The sequence below is a fragment of the Tamandua tetradactyla genome, chromosome 4, assembly GCF_023851605.1.
Source record: "Tamandua tetradactyla isolate mTamTet1 chromosome 4, mTamTet1.pri, whole genome shotgun sequence".
In the NCBI taxonomy this organism is placed as follows: domain Eukaryota; kingdom Metazoa; phylum Chordata; class Mammalia; order Pilosa; family Myrmecophagidae; genus Tamandua; species Tamandua tetradactyla.
In genome coordinates, this window is record NC_135330.1 from 172,589,901 (window position 1) to 172,606,327 (window position 16,427).

The following is a 16,427-nucleotide window of genomic DNA, read 5'->3' on the forward strand; positions in this document are numbered from 1 at the left end:
TACACAAATGTTGCCCCACATTTATCTTTCCTTACCTACCAGCTCTTTTAGGTAACATGCTAGGAACATACGGGACAGTTGGGTATTTATATTAATTTTATACAGCAAGCCATTGCCCCAAGGATAGTTCATTGTGTTCTAGGTTAAACTTTGTGTGGATAGGCCAGTAGTGGGAAACTCACATGTTCTACTCAGATTTGCCTTGTGTCTACTGATTCCTGCCCTTTTCCTCTTGTGCAGTCTTACTGAGTAACCCGCTCCCTTCTCTTGGTTGAAACCATCATCTATGTGTTTCAGGTTCCCAGGACTGTACCTTCAGCTATACTTCTCTTCTCTCTCAAGACTGCAAAATCCACGATCTACTGCTTATTTCTACGAAAACGTGTCATAGGAAGCTTGAACTTATCATCCCTTTCTCCTCCCACAAACTTGCTCTTCTTCCCACGTTAACCATTTTAGTAAAATTTAGGTAGCTAAGGAATATTTGGGAAGACATGGTAAATTAGAAATGCTTGTTTACCACTTAACACCTATTACTCATCTCTTCATCAACTCTCTTAGCTTAAATAACTGGGATCATTTTGGATGACTTCTCCCTTTCCCCCCATGAGAATTGCTCATAAGTCTTATTTACTTTACTTTTCTAATGATTTGAGTAAGTATAAAAGAGTGCACACTGATTTATGACTGTTGAGACTCAAATTAATTTAATTCGCAGTCTGATTTATATGTAAGTATGAATTCACTATTTCTTTATTTAAGATTCACCCAATAGTTAACTTGACAAAAACAGGTTAAAAAATAATTAATGGACCGGAGACCTGGGTTCGATTCCTGGTGCCTGTCCATGCAAAAAATAATAATAATAATAAATAATGGAATACAAACTTCTGTGTGGAGCAGGGTCAGCAAACTATGCCTTGTAGGAGAAAAATTCTCTCTGGTTAGAGAAGGGATAGAGGTCTGTTTTTATTTGTTTGCTATCTTTTGGTTTGACTTTTAACAATCTGCAAGCTAAGAAAGGTTTTTATAATTTTAAAGCACTGTAACACACACACACACAAACACACACACACACACACGCAAAGAAGAATATGCACCAGGGAGAATATGGGCCACAAAGCCTAAAATATTTACTATCTGACCATTTATGGAAGAATTTTGCTGCCTTCTATTGTAGAGAGATAAGTATCCAAGCTTTACAATCCAAGCTGCTTCTTGACATTTCATTACCAAGCTTTATAAGCAATTTAGACATATATATAAAGTTGAATTCAGTAATTTCTTATGGGTAGGAAATGTAGTTACACACAATTAAATTTGCTCAAATATTTTGCAGTTTGTTTCCAAATAATAACAATAAAAGTAATAATTTTTCTTATCCAATCTTCTAACAGTGGGGTTAGTTAAATTGGTAGTGAATAGATAAATCATATTAACAAGGCTATGTTCTAGATGCAGCTGTAAAAACTTGGGAAAGAAAATGAGGGAAAGATTTTTATGGTAGCTAAACAATTTCAAAATGATTTAATCCTCACAGTAGTCCATTTCAAAATGAACAAATTCAATCAAGCATCAATATAAAGAGATTATAGATATGCTTTGGGCTATAATCACCAATTAGTTCATTATTTATTAATTCAGCAAACATTTAATGAACATGTGCTCTGCCAGAGATTGTGCCAAGTGCCTACTGTCAAGGATGTAAGATATATATATATATAAATATTTGTGATAAAATAAGAAAAATGCTCTAAGAGATATGTATTAGGTATAGCAGTAGGAAAAATAGAAAGGATAATTTTTCTTCTTGCGGGGATGGTGGCCTGCTAAGAGTGCCCATGCAGTGTGGTACTTTAGCTGGATCTTAAAGAGTGAGCAGGAATAAACTGGGCACACCAGGTGGGAATGGAGGAAAAACATCAGCAGAGGGAATGGCATGGATAGCCAGGAAGGACACAGGTGTGTGAATTTGCAGGGTGGCACAGGTAGAATGCATGATGTAGTGTGGGCAGGGTGAGTGTGTGGTTAAGGACCTTGATTACAAAGGACTTACCATGCCATGTAAAGAGTTTGTACTTTATCCCGCCAGCTGAAAAAGAGTTGTTGGCAGATATTAATGGGGGAAATAATAAGAAAATTACATGGAACACATTTGATGGTAAAGAAAAAATGAATCAAAAGTAAAGGTATGAAATGAGCTGGGAGGCAAGAAATAAGGAACAAACAGTCACTTATAGAAGGCCTGAGGAATGGCGGGATTGGAGACATGGAGGATTAAATTAATAGGACTTGGTAAACAATTTGATAAGGGTAAAAGAGAAGGAAATACTTACGGTGGTTGGGTAAAGGAGGGGCAAGTAAACAGCATCCCATAGGCCAAATCTGTCCCATTAATATATTTTGTAAATAAAATTTTCTTTGAATACAGCCACATATATTCATTTGTGTATTATCTGTGGCTATTTTTGTGCTGCAGTGGCAGAGTTGAGTCGTCGCAGAGAGATCTTATGGTCAATGAAGGCTAAAATATGTAGACTCCGGCCCTTTACAGAAAGTTTGTTGACCTCTGGTTTAAGGCCTTAGCAGAGACAAGGGTTTGAAAAAAGAACATGTGGGGATAATAAAACTGGTTTTAGGCATACTGGGATTGAGATGGACATGATGCCTCTGAACATATGAGACTGAAGTTTAACCCATGAGAGTGGATCAGATTCCAAGGCATTGAGCATAGGATGAGGGGGAACAGACCGGTAAGAGGATAGACTCTTGAGCAGCGTATGTGCAGCAGCATATCCCAGGCCTTTGCCCCTTATGCAGTGCAGGCCTAGTAAAATACGATACGGATAATACCCATGATTTCCCGATGAGGACTGAGTTTACTCCTCACCTATTTGGACAGGTCCCCTCTGTCCTTGCTTTTTTCTGCCTAGCTCTCATTTCCCTGGCCTTTCTTCCCTGCCACTCAGCTCCTAAGTCTTCATTTGGATCTGCATCTCTGGTTTAGGCCTTAGCATCTTCTCTCAGGTTATGCTGCTTCATCTTCTAACCACAAATGTTTGTAGCTGCAGATAAAAGGAGCTGCTGCCTTTACCTAGATCCATTGCACCATTTCCATCAACAGAAAACACCCACCTTCTAAAGGCAGGCAAGAAGAGGGATCCTTAAAGGCAACTTGAAAGAAGTCCCGGGGCAGGCAGGATGAGAGACAGAAGTTGGGCACTGTCAGAGATGGCGTGGTTAGCCGTGCCTCAGACATCATTGAGGTGCCGACGGGGAGGAGGAGGCTGTGGCTTTGGAAATTCTATACTTGCAATGAAGAGCTGACTTAACTTTGGCCTGGAAATGGCTCTTGAGGTCATCACATCCTTTCTGTTTACTGATGAGGTAACCGAGTCCCACAGCGGTAATGTGTCCTCAATACAGATACCCTTTGTTCTTTCTCTACAAGGTTGGACATCTACAAGGTCGATGTCCAAGACAACCCAGTTGGTCCCAAGGATTCTTGTTGTTTTGCATTCATATCTAACTGTATTCTTAGCACCAGAACAAAGCACAAAACGTTATGTAGAAAAAATTGAGTAAATATTGCACAGACATAACAGTGTTTTCCTCTTAACGTCTCACATTTGAGTATAAGTCCAAATATATTTGTTGCCAAACAGTCCCCGCTGAAGTAAGTAAATACCATGAACCTAAGGCAGGACATCTCCGTCAGGAAGAAGTGGAGAGCTAAGATTTTACTCTTTCCTGTACAAATCACTAGATTGTGGTTTTCACATAAAATTAACTGTACTCAAGAGCTGCGATACTCAAATCGGATAAAACAAGATTGCTCAGAGGGAAGGAGTTGGAAGGAAGGAGGGAAGCTCTGAGCCCATCTCTGGGTTCACCCCATGTCCCCAAGGCAGCCAATGTGGAAAACCTCCTGGAACCCTTGATCTCTGGGGAACATAGTTTTAAAATTGCTGTAGAAGACCCTGAAGGTAGGTTTTTGACCACTGACTACTCAAAAGAAATAGAATATCCGTCCATGTAATTGCCTGAAAAAATACTGAGGTTGTTTCTACCTCTTCCAGAGCTGTAATAGTAAGTTCATCTCAAATTAATCTTCAGGGAGTCAAAAGCCCTTTAAAGGGCTGACTGTGGTTCTTGTGGCTCGTGAGCATGCCAGTTGGCTTCCTACCAGCCTTTCACGGCATGCTGGTCTACTATTCTCTGGGCGGAAGAGGGAACAAGGTCTTCCAGCTGTGCTCCATGGAGGACATCTGCCATTCAGAGTCAGGATGTCTTGCCACTGACTCTGTATTCAGAAAGAGAAACTGGTTTTAGAAAAGATGTTTTCCTGTCAAGTGACACACATTTAAAATGATCATTCCAGAAGCTGGAACACAAAATCTTGCTGTCCTGAAATTTTCCAAAAGGCTCTTGAACAGATCTTAGGTAAGAGACATTATAAATCACAATACCCTTTCAGTGTAGAACAGTAGAGAAAGGCAAGAGTCTCCACCCACTCTCTGGATTTCCTCAATGAGGCTTCACAGAGGAAAATCATATGGGGCAACACGACTGTGTCAGCTGCAACTTTTCAAGCAGAGCAAGTGATTATTTTTACTGTAAGGCAATAAACCCCCACTGCTGTCATTACAGGCCTTCTCCCAGCCTCTTTTTAAGCTTTCATTATTATTGCACAGCAACCCCAGCAATTGTATTTGTCAACACTGTTGGAGAACCCTGCAACCTGTTGGTGGGCTTATCAAATTGGGGTTTGTTGTATGAGTACTGATGTTTTAGAAAGCTCTGTCCTGGTGGCTTAGGAAGAGCCTGTCTTTCAGAATGACACTTCATTCCATTTGTTGTGATTAGGTTTTTGCAGTAGAGTCTCAAAAGTGTAATTGCTTTTGTAGTCTGAGCAACAAAGAAGCATTAAGCTACAGTTAGAGATTTATGTAATTGTTAAGCAGGTTTGAGAGATTAAAAATAGTGGGGTTTTTTTTTAGAGAAGATGATACATAGATGTGGATATATGAATTTTGTTTATTGCAAAATCTTTGCTAATAAAGTTTGCAACAATGTAGATAATAAAACATGAGTTTAAAAAGGTAAGGTGGTTTTGAATTATAATATAGATGTTCAAGCAAGCCAGAGTGTTGATCAATTGATTGCAGGGGTAATTGGATACCATGGATTCACTTATTTGGGTGTCAAGTCAATAAGGCATAGGGATAGTAGAGCTATACAAGTCCGGGTTGATGGTGAATTTATATTAAATAGTAATAGGCATATTTAGCTGCTATTATGATGTTTAATAAGCTAATAGAATATACTAACGTATATTAAAATAAGAACCTTACATACAAGGTATAAAAACTGTATTTGACATCAGTTAGGCCCTTATCACAGATAATTTATATATTTTTCATAGCAAAGAAGAGAGATGGAAGGAGTAGCTGGATCTAATCATTCATTCATTCATTCATTCAAAGGTATCTATTCTGTACCTACCGTATACACAACTCTGTTCTAGGCACTCAAGGTATAGCTGTGAGCACAGGCCATCGTTCATGAAGGCTATAATCTAGAGAAGAGGCAAATACTCACTCAGCTGATAAATAATATTTATGTAATTTTTAATTTCAGAGAATGCTATGTCCCATGAAAATAAAAGTAAACACCAGAAGTTAGGGAGTGACTGGGAGATTATATTTAATATGATGAGTCTGCACTGCACTTAATGGCATAGGGGCACAAGAAGGATGGTTCTAAAGGGTTATAGCCTCCTTCTGTGTCAATGGGGAAGATCTAGGAGAGGAGCAAAACCTGATGATATATGAAAGGCAGTAATTACAGGATCAAAGCTAGGTAGGGGGAGTTGAGATCTAAGGTAAATGGCAGGTTTAGTTCACAATAGGGGCACGGAGAATTCATCCTTTAAAGGGGAAGGACGCCGTTGGAGGTATTTGAGCTGAGGTGGGCCATGATTTGTATTTTGTTTCAAAGGGCTGTATTAGGATTCTCCAGGGAAGCAGAATCAACAAGAGATGCATGCGTGTTAGTTAACATAGATGAGCTTGAATTTTATGCTGCTGAAATACTGCTTTTTCTTCCCTTCTTTCTTTCCTTTGATTTTTTGCAGTTGGGTAGCAGAGGTGTGAGGCCAGGTGTAGAGATGTTCATACTATCCCCTTTAGGTCTTTTTATTTCTTTGCAGTCAGTAGTAATGACTTTTCTCATTTCTGATTTCAGCTATGTTTTCTATTTTTCTTCATCAGTCTAACTAAAGCTTTGTCCATTTTATTGATCTTTTCAAAAATCCAACTTTTGATTTTATTCATTCTCTCTATTGTTTTCTAGACTCTTTACTTCATTTATCTCCACTCTAATCTTTGTTATTTCCTTCTTTCTGCTCACTTTGGGTATTGTGGTAGTGTGTTCTTTTACTCGTTCCTCCAGTTTGAGGTTAGGTCTCTGTTCTGGTTTGCTAGCTGCCGGTAGGCAACACACCAGAGACAGATTGGCTTTTAACAAAAGGGGATTTATTTTGTTTGTTCTTCAGAGGAAAGGCAACTAACTTTCATCTGAGGTTCTTTCTTATGTGGGAAGGCTCAAGGTGATCTCTGCTGGTCTTCTCTCCAGGCCTCTGGGTTCCAACAACTTTCCCCAGGGTGATTCCTTTCTGTATCTCCAAAGGCCTGGGCTGAGCTGTGAGTGCTGAGATGAGGTATGCTGAGCTGCTTGGGCTATGCTATGTTGAGCTCTCTCATTTAAGCACCAGCCAATTAACTCAAACGTCATTCATTGCAGCAGTCACACCTCCGAGTCAACTGCAGATGTAAATCAGCAACAGATGAGGTTCATGTACCATTGGCTCATGTCCACAGCAACAGAACTAGGCACATCCACCTGGCCAAGTTGACAACTGAATCTAACTACCACAGTCTCTAATTTGAAATATTTCTTCCTTTTTAATGTAAGTATTTAGAGCAATAAATTTCCTTTTCAGCCCTGCCTTTTCTGCCTCCCATAAGTTTTGTATAACCTCACTGATATGAAATAATTAGAATAAGCAAGCCCATAGAGTTGGAATCTAGAATATAGGATATCAGGGGATGGGGTGCGGGTAGGGAATATAGAGTTAATGCTTAAATTGCACAGAATAACTATCTGAGATAATGGAATAGTTTTGGTAATGGATGGTGGTGATGGTAGCACAGCATTGTGAACATAATAGCTCTGAAATATATATTTGGATGTGGTTAAAAGGGGGAAACTTTAGGTTGAATAAATGTTACTAGAATACAAATTTTTAAAAAAACATTGTAATGTACAACATAAACAATGAACCCCATTGTAAAAGCTGGACTATAGTTAATGGTACAATTGTAAAAATGTTCTTTCATGAATTATTAACAAATGTACCACACTAATGAAGGGTTTTAATAATAGGGTGTTATATGGAAACTCTGTATTTAATGTATTTTTTTTCTGGAAACCTAAAACTTGTCTAATTAAAAAAAGTAACTGGGAAAAATATTACTGGTGATTATTATTTGCTGAGAAAGAAGAAGAGGTTCTGGGATTCTATTTCTAGATTTTGTCTCTAAATGTCATAGGGTATTTGGCAAAGCTCTGAACAAAGGATCTCATTTTCTTCCCCTGCCCTGCTCACAGCTGACAATGACAAGAGGGGACGGTGGGAAAATGAGCCCCAACTCTGGAGAACAGGTATCAGTTTTGCCCTTGGTTCCACCTGCTTTAGTGGGAAAGCAATTTACCTGAAACAGATTGATAAAATAATTCCCCCAATTAGAAAATCTTTTACAAGAAAATTCTGGGAAAAGAAATATTTCCATCGTATGTAAAGGAGGGTTTATAGAGTGTTAGGAATTCCATGGTTTCTCTTTGAAGCGAATCATTTATTGGCGAACTATGATTGCTGTGCTATATTTCAGGCTATCTAAAATTATTCCTTTCCTTGTGTCCCAAATTCATTTTATTGACTTAATTTGGCATTTATATAACATACTAACATTCTGTTGTGATAGTAGCTCATGGTAAGCTATAAAGCTTATATGAAATGAAAGGCCCAATGTGATGGGGGAATGGAAGCAGTAACATATAGACAGATTCACTGATTCAGCTGGCGTGGAATGACTATTCAAGTAACTGACACTTGCTATTGTTATAAAACCAAAGAATTTCCAATCTGGGAAAAAACCTTTAAGATCATCTGGTAGTCTTAACATTGATATCCAAACTCCTCATTCAAAAATAAAAGTTTATTGAAGATCAGAGAGCTAAAGTGATTTGTTCAAAGTCATATTGCAATACTAGTAAGAAAGATCCCATTTAACAATTTTCTAATATGAAAACAATTCAGTGAATATGAAAAATCAGTTTTAACAATATTTCCCAGTGGTTAGAAATCAGACTGCCTAGGTTCAAATCCTGGCTTTACCACTTTGGGCATTATTTTTTGACTGCTTCCATTTCCACTCAAAAAACACAATTGACAATACCAGTTATCTCATTGGGTTTATGAAAAACATGTCTGGGAAGTTCTGTTTGACTCTTATTTTATCCTGTCTTCTAAACTGGTTTGTGTGAAGGTACATTTATAGGTGAAAAGATTGCATTTTCAAGTATTGGAGAAAGTACAATTGGCAATGTGGCTATTTCCTAGATGAAATGTGCAGTCAATAATTATCATTTTGTAGCATTTCAATAATACCTTGTTTTCTTATTGTAGCCATAGACATTTAATGATGACACCATGTTTATTATGCTCAATCTATTAATTAAATGAGAATGTGCACATAGAAATAAATACTTTAATAATATATGCTATGAATGATGTATAATTGAAAGAGAAACAGAAATAATTCCTTTCAAATCTCCTCCTCCTTTTATTTTTTAAAACAACTGTAGTAATTGTTCCCAGAAGTTGCTATACTGTGAAGCCTGGGCTGTCATCCTTTGATGTGTCTCTAGCACAGTAAGATCAAATAGTTCCCATAATTGTATTTGGTAATTTTAGAGTCATTATTTTTTGTTGTTGTTAAGATTTTTTGAACTAAAACAAAATTCTAGGGCAATAAGTCATTATGTGTCAAAGTAGCAGCATGATAAAACTGGGGGAGGAAATGAGAATTTGCTAAATTCCCTGTGGGTCTTATACCATGAGCCCTACCTCACTTCCCTAAATGTGGAGTGGCGGTAATATAAGTTGAAAATTATCACTATACATGTATATTAAAGAACCCACTTTACGAACTGTGTCTGACTGAAATGGATAATCTTAGTGGTCAGGCTGAAGTTGAGAAAACTGTGATGTTAGGTGTTAGGGAATAGCCATGGTATCAACTGAAAGACTGTAAAGGTATAAGCAATGCCGTTGAACTTGAGTTAGTTATGTAACAGGGATTTTCCATGACATTGTGAGATACTTTATTAATGGGGTTTTCAGGTGTTTAGGATGGTATTTCTGAATTATGTGAATCCCACACAAAAACGAAAGTTTAACTTTAAATGCTGTGTGTGCAAATCTGACTCAATCATATTTAGACCATTTAATTGTTAGGTATGTCAGAATTACGTTTTTGCAAATTGTCTTTCAATTGGTGTTTATAAGAGGGGTTACCTGCCATTCCTTGCAGGAAAGCATATTTCAGCAGATTGCATCTTGTTTAGTAAACTTTAAATGCTGTGCTGTCTGAAGGCAGGCAGGTGAATAGATGATGCTCTCTGGTGCCTGCCAACCTGCGGATCTTAGGATGACATGACATTGCGGTTAGAGTCAATAATTTGTGGCAGAGGCTGAAACAAACCCCTGGCCATAGGGCCAAGTTGGATGAAGACAAAACATTCCTTAGTGTCCAATTTAGTCATTTATATGGTTGTGAAGAACCGCAGACACTGAAAGCACTGGTCTTGCTGCACATATAATCATTCCTGTTTGGTCTGGGTGAGGCAAATTAAAAGATATTTTTTTCCTGTCTCATATTATTTCACACCTAATAGATGCCTTTGTTTTGCATGCCCTAATTGCTTACATTAGGTTCTTCTTGTGCATTAGGTGGGAAAAGTAGACCTTTTCTTTCTTTCTTTTTTTAATAGTTGTAATGCTAAACTAAGGAAAGCTACAATTTTCAGCTTTGAGTAATGGAAACTGTTTCTATGACTGGGAACTTTGCAGCCTCTCGAGAATTTTATAGCAATGGGATTAAATCTCAGCATATTTGTATTATTTGGCCAATGATTTAACTTCTAGGAATTTATCCAAAGGAATGTATTATAGATGTGCACGGAGAAAATGGAGAAAAAAATGAAGTGTCTATTCCATTTACTTATTTACTCAAAAATATTTATTGAGCCCTTGCTCTGAGCTATACACTGTTCTACTTGAATAAGCTGATAATGACCTCTCATATGATAGAATACTAGGCTGCCATTAACAGTGTCCAGAAGACTACTCTGTAAATGGCAAGACACTGACAGTGTATTAGTGAAAAAATAGATGCTATACAGGGATATACCTTTTCATGTTTATCCATATTCTTAAATGTGCCATAATGAGTGCATATCACTTTTCTGATAGGCAAAACAAAGACTTTGTTTTCAAACAACTTACAAAATATCCTGTTTATTTCAGCTGATGGTGAAAGGAAATTATTCATCCAACAAATATTTCTTGAGCTACTCCTATGTACTGCTTTGTGCAGGATACTGGGGCACAATGATGACGTCTTCAAGGAGCTTTGGATATGACCAATGATTCACAGATATGAGTGGTTTGATGACTACTATAGAGTCTGCAAATTCATACATAGATACCATCTGTTGTGGTTGCTAAGGCAAAGGGTGGAATTCTGCCACCCTCCTTTCACAAAAAACAGTCTGGCTGTCCTGGATATCATATGATCATCGTTTGACATCATTCATACTTTCCTTCCCTCTTCTAGACTTGATTTCATAATTAGAAATCGTTTGGGGATGTGGCATTGGTCCAAACTGTGTTGCTCATGTTTCCATACACTGATAGCTTTCACTCTTGTGAAGAAATTAAAACAGCCCCCTGTATGTTATCTGTAGCATCATATGCTGGTAGTAAAAAGGAAATTAGCAATGGAGAAGGGAAAGTAAAAATGTCAAATCCTTGGCTTCCAGGGGTTGACAATTATAAGCTAAGAACAAAGGTCTAGTTCATCCAATTCATGTACAGCAGGTGTCGCCAGAGAGGAAAATGGGGAGGGTCCAAGCTGGAGGGAGGCAGCCAGTGAGTGTGCAATAATGAGAGTCAAGAGTCAAGATCATCTGCAGCCTGAGAATTTATCAGAAACACGGCTTCTTAGAGGGAAAGGGAGACTGGAAGTAAGGATACTGCCTTGGAAGAGGCTGATTCTGCCCATCTCTAAATATGAGTGTTCTGAATCACCAGGGAAGTTATATTTAATTAACAATTGAATTTACCTGGCTCTTCTGATATTTTCTGTCGTGTGCCCATCTGATCAATCTGCTTAAGAAAAAAAAAATCTTTTAATAAGAAAGTGAATTGAAGAAGAAATGTGCTGGGGATTGAAACGCACATTCCACAAAAGATATGCTCAGGTCTTAATGCGGCTTTCTGTGGGTGTGTACCCATTTGTAAACAGGACCTTTGAAGATGATGTTTAAGTTAAGATGTGGACTCATTTGTGAATGGGGTCTCTGAACATCTTTTCTAGATGGGGCAAAATTGAATCAGGGTGGGTCTTAATCCATATGACTGGAGTCCTTTATAAGCAGGAGAAATTCAGACACAGTCAAAAGAAGTAGAATCCATAAATTAAAGGAAGTCAGAGAGGAAAGTGAGAGGACTTTCTCCCGCATTATGGAGAATTGCCACTACCAGAATGCTACCCATCCTTGGAGCAAACATGGAGCAACCAGACATCGTGTCTTAAAGAAGCCATGAGACAATAATTGATTATTGTGTAAGCCAAACAGCATGTGACTTTTTGGCATAGCAGTCCTGACAAACTAAGACATGGGTTCCGTGTTGTAGGGGCATGCCACATTAGGTTTTCCTTGAACCTTGCTATGATTCTGTAGGAAAAATATTGACCTCAGGAATGCTAAGAAAGTTAAAATAAATTTCTTCTTATGGAATGGAGGAAACATTTTCTGATTTTGTGTCTCTCATCTACATTAGTAAACTTAAGCATGGTTTCTTTAAAATGCACTTCCTGTGCATTTTAAATTGCCAAGTGATGGCCTTAAATTCTACCTGACCACAGCAGATAAAGCTGACAAATGAGTTTGAGATTTTGGAGTAAAACAAACAGAAGCTAATATTCAAATGTATGCAATGTAATTAGACAAATCTACGGCCCAGTTCATGAAGAAAAACTAATTATTAATCAGATATATAGTTTTCAGGGAATTTTTATGCCAGGAACACTGTATATACTCAGTGTAATAAGTTACAGTAAAGTACACACATGCATCTTGCAGTTGAGGCCTCTTGGGACCTATGCTTTTATTGTAGATTTAAAATTTGCCTCTACTTTTAGAAGGCTTGAAAGTACTAAATTATTAAGATCAGATTTCCCTGACTTTAGAATTGGTGTTTGGAGCTTATTGCCTGCAATTAGAGTAACCATTATTAGGATTTTGTTTGTACATAGGCAAAGTAAGGTATAAAGTTGAGCAATGATTGAAGAATCCAATCAATTAAGACAGTCAACTGGAATAATTTAGGACAAAACATAGCACTTTTTTTCTTAATTAAAGGTTTTCAAGGGTCTGAATTTTCTAAATTGTTTTGACTGTCTTCTGTGGCTGTCTGAATAGGTACCATTTCAGTTACATACATTTTAAAAAATGTTTTAATTCCTTTATGGATTGTACTTTGCTGGAAATTTAAAATCAATAGTTTTTTTTTTTAATGTAAAAGTTATTCCAAATAAACTTGCCTGTCATACTGATTTATATTTTCCAAAGGGCAACAGGTTCTGTAATGTTTTCCATGCTTCAAAACCTACAAAGGAAAAAGAAATTTTACCTGACTTAAATACTCAGTGTGCTCAGTAGCAAATCATCTGTCTTTATTTCACTGATGCCTGTTCTCCAAAAGCTTGGCTGGGCTATTCCTCTTGCATTGCTTGGGGAGTACCTTCCTCCCCCATCTCCTAGTAATGCAGAGCTAAGTTCAAATTTTATCTTCTTGCCATTTTGTCTTGCCATTAGTGTGCCCCAAGTGATAAATGTATAAATTCTGAATTTTTTATGCCGTTAAAGGTCCTATTAAAATAAAACAACTGAAAATAGCATAATTTTATTCACTATTATAACACACAAAAGTTGCATCAGTTAGCCAGCATTAAGCAAGACTTGAATGGATTAGAATTTAAGACAGGTTTTAATGAGAATGAATGAGGTAAAGAATGATTGAGCAAAGGTCCTACATAGATATATCCATTTACTAGGCCACAATAATGCCATATAACAGAAAACCATTAAACCTCAGTGGTAATCAAATATAGACACTTTCTTTAGTGGCCAAATGTATGGGTCCATTAAATGTCTTGTTGATCATGTCTGGCCCCTCGGGCTTCAGTTAGGACAACTGACCACATGATGCTATGTCTCTCCTCTGTCAGCAGGGTAGACCAGCATGTTCTCAAGGTGAAGGCGAGGAGCAAAAGTGGGGACACCAAGATGTGTAAGCCTCTGCTGATGTCAGGTTTGCTGCTATCCCTTTGGCCAAGTTCAGAGTTATTGTGAAAGAACGCTGCCAAAGGCACAGACACAGGGAGGTGTGTATCCATTGAACAAAGGCTCTTGGTTCAATCAATCCACATACCAGGTGAGGCCGGCATTGGGGGGGGGGGGCAGTTCAAAGGACAGCTTCATGAAGCCAGAGGGAGGAGAAAAAAGTGGTATTGACTGGATGCCGAAAGGAATTGTGGAGTCACTTAGTAGGATTCCCCATAGCCAAATCATTTTTGTAACCTGTTAACATTATCCTTATCATCTGCAACAGATATCAGTGACTTTTGATGAAAGTGTCCATTAAGAAGGAAAACCCCAAGTATTTTTGTAATTACAGAGAAATTATGATATTCTTGAAATCCAGGCAAATGTTTTCTATTATTGACACAACATTCAGATGCTTTTGAAAAATAGCAACAATTATTGAATTCTATGAATTCTGCTTAAATTAATATTTATTGTTTCCCCATATTGGTCTTTGGAATTGTTCCATTTTGAAAACCAAACCAAGCCAAGTGAGTTGAAGTAAAGCTAGCATCTGTAGCCTTTGATTCCTGGGAATATCTCACAAGGCCCATATTTCATTTACCACCAATGTATGGTTGATTCTAAGGAACATGTAATGAGTGTGATTTCCAAGTCTTCCTCTAGTAGCTGATCCTGTTTTTTCTCTTCTCCCAGCGGCATCCTAAGATGTCCCTTTAAGTTCCTTTACTTCTTTCCTAAACTTCCATCACAGTATCCTGCCTAAAACTATTTTTCCAAAGTAAAGCATTTTGCTTGCAATCTTCTTTTACCATTTTCTCATTCTCTGATATTTGCTAGCCTGTCTTATATTTTTGAAAATTTTTACTTTTGCTAAATCTTAATAAATAAAATAACTACCATATACTAGTTATTTTTTAAAGTCGGCTTTTTATAATTTAGGATGGCTTAATTTATTTCAGGCTTTATAATACTGGTGAGGAAAAGACTTTAGAATTACTAGTATTAAAATTCTTCCTGATTTAAAAATATATTAGTTTGAGACAATAAAGTAAAAAATATAAAGGAGAAGGTAACATCCTTTATAACATCACAAGCTACACACTTTTTCTAATTTTTGTGTTTGTATGTGTGAGCATTAGTTGAACCATGTGAAAGTGCAAATATTCATTCATTTTTTTGGGGGGGTGCACGGTACGGGAATCGAACCCAGGTCTCCTGTGTGGGCATTCTAACCACTGAACTACCCATGCACCCAACATTCATTCATTTTTGAGCTACAAAAACTAATTTTATGTAGGACAACTACATATAATTGTCATAAAGTCATATAAAGGTGACCATAAATGTCATATAAGGTCTTTCCTTATTAATTGTCCTCCATCCTGATTTTGGCTGTTGTAAATAAATAACAATATTCTGGTGCTGAGGTCTGTTTGGAGAACTAGAAGTTTGTATCGATGTTGTGCTTTATATTCATGATTTCTTTTGCTCCTTCAGTGCTCTTATGACATAGATACTATTATTATGTTCATTTATGGTTAAAGAAGCTGAAGCTTAGGGAAGTTAAGGAAGTTACAGACCTGTAACAGCTGTTGGCTCTTAATTTATTGGTTCAAGTATGTGATACTGTTATTCTTTCCAGAAAGTGGAGAGAGTGGTGAAACCAGGAATTGGCTTAACTTGTGGAAGCAGAGAAAAGCTGAAATTGTTTGTTGTTTATTGCAATGTCAGTTGGGTTACAGACTGATATTGAAGACAGTGTGTTATGATGACCAAAGTTCCCAGTATCCAGGGAAATACACATTTTAGTTATTTATGTAATATTTAGACATCATCCTATTATTTTTTTGGACAAAAAACTGGAAGTGTGCTTCTGATTAAAAAAGATCAGCACATGAGGCAAAACAGTAGGGTGTATTTGCCATCCTAGAAGTTAATAATGGCAAATGCCAAGCTTATAAGTGAGTGTGTGAATCAGTATGTGTGTGTATGCATGTGTGCATGAATATATGCACATCAGCTATTCTTTTGAAACAGTACTGTTGTAACATAGAAAATTAATAATAGAATTAATTATACAGTATTAGCACTGAAAGGGATCTTAGTGATTATTTAATATAACCTCTTCAATTTAGAGTTGAGGAAACTGATGCCTGGAGAGAATGAGTGTTCAAGGTCATTCACTCAGTTCTACCCATTATTTCACGGATGTAAAATAGTGATTTTATGTTGAGGGTATGACTTTAGTGAATATGTATCTTGGAATTTTCTGGAGAGTGTCATTTTTAAGTCTACTTTTCTGCTGACTCCCAATCTATTGAAGTGTTCTGGATGTTCATATTTCAGGACTCAGACTGTAGCTCTTACACCATATTTTACCTTTATAAGTGGCACAAAGGTTCCTGGTCAGACTATTTTTTCCAACAGCTTTTGGTATGGAAAATATGTTCACCATAACCATGATTGAGTGTGCTTGTTTCCAGGCCAACAGAGAAAGAGAGTCATAATTTTCCTCCTCAAGGTGTTTTTGCTATTTTCACGACACCTTTAATCTTGCTCCCCTTGGCTCCCTCTCCCCCCTCTCTTCTGCTTTTATATTTTCTAGTCACTGATTTTTTCCCCTACTATAGTGATTTTTCTGCTCTACCAAAGTGATGATTAGAAATTGGGGGGTATATTAATGAGTT

The 16,427-nt window shown here is 37.3% G+C and overlaps 1 long non-coding RNA gene across 1 annotated transcript in view; it reads left to right on the top strand.

The window, feature by feature from the left end:
* The window catches only part of LOC143679531 (uncharacterized), a 139,328-nt gene extending 131,534 nt beyond the window's left edge, over positions 1 to 7,794 (top strand). Inside the window, exons 3-4 of the long non-coding RNA XR_013173814.1 lie at positions 6,805 to 6,970; positions 7,672 to 7,794. This is a non-coding gene — a long non-coding RNA (uncharacterized LOC143679531). The remainder of the gene's footprint in view (positions 1 to 6,804; positions 6,971 to 7,671) is intronic.
* Positions 7,795 to 16,427: the final 8,633 nt, after the last annotated feature.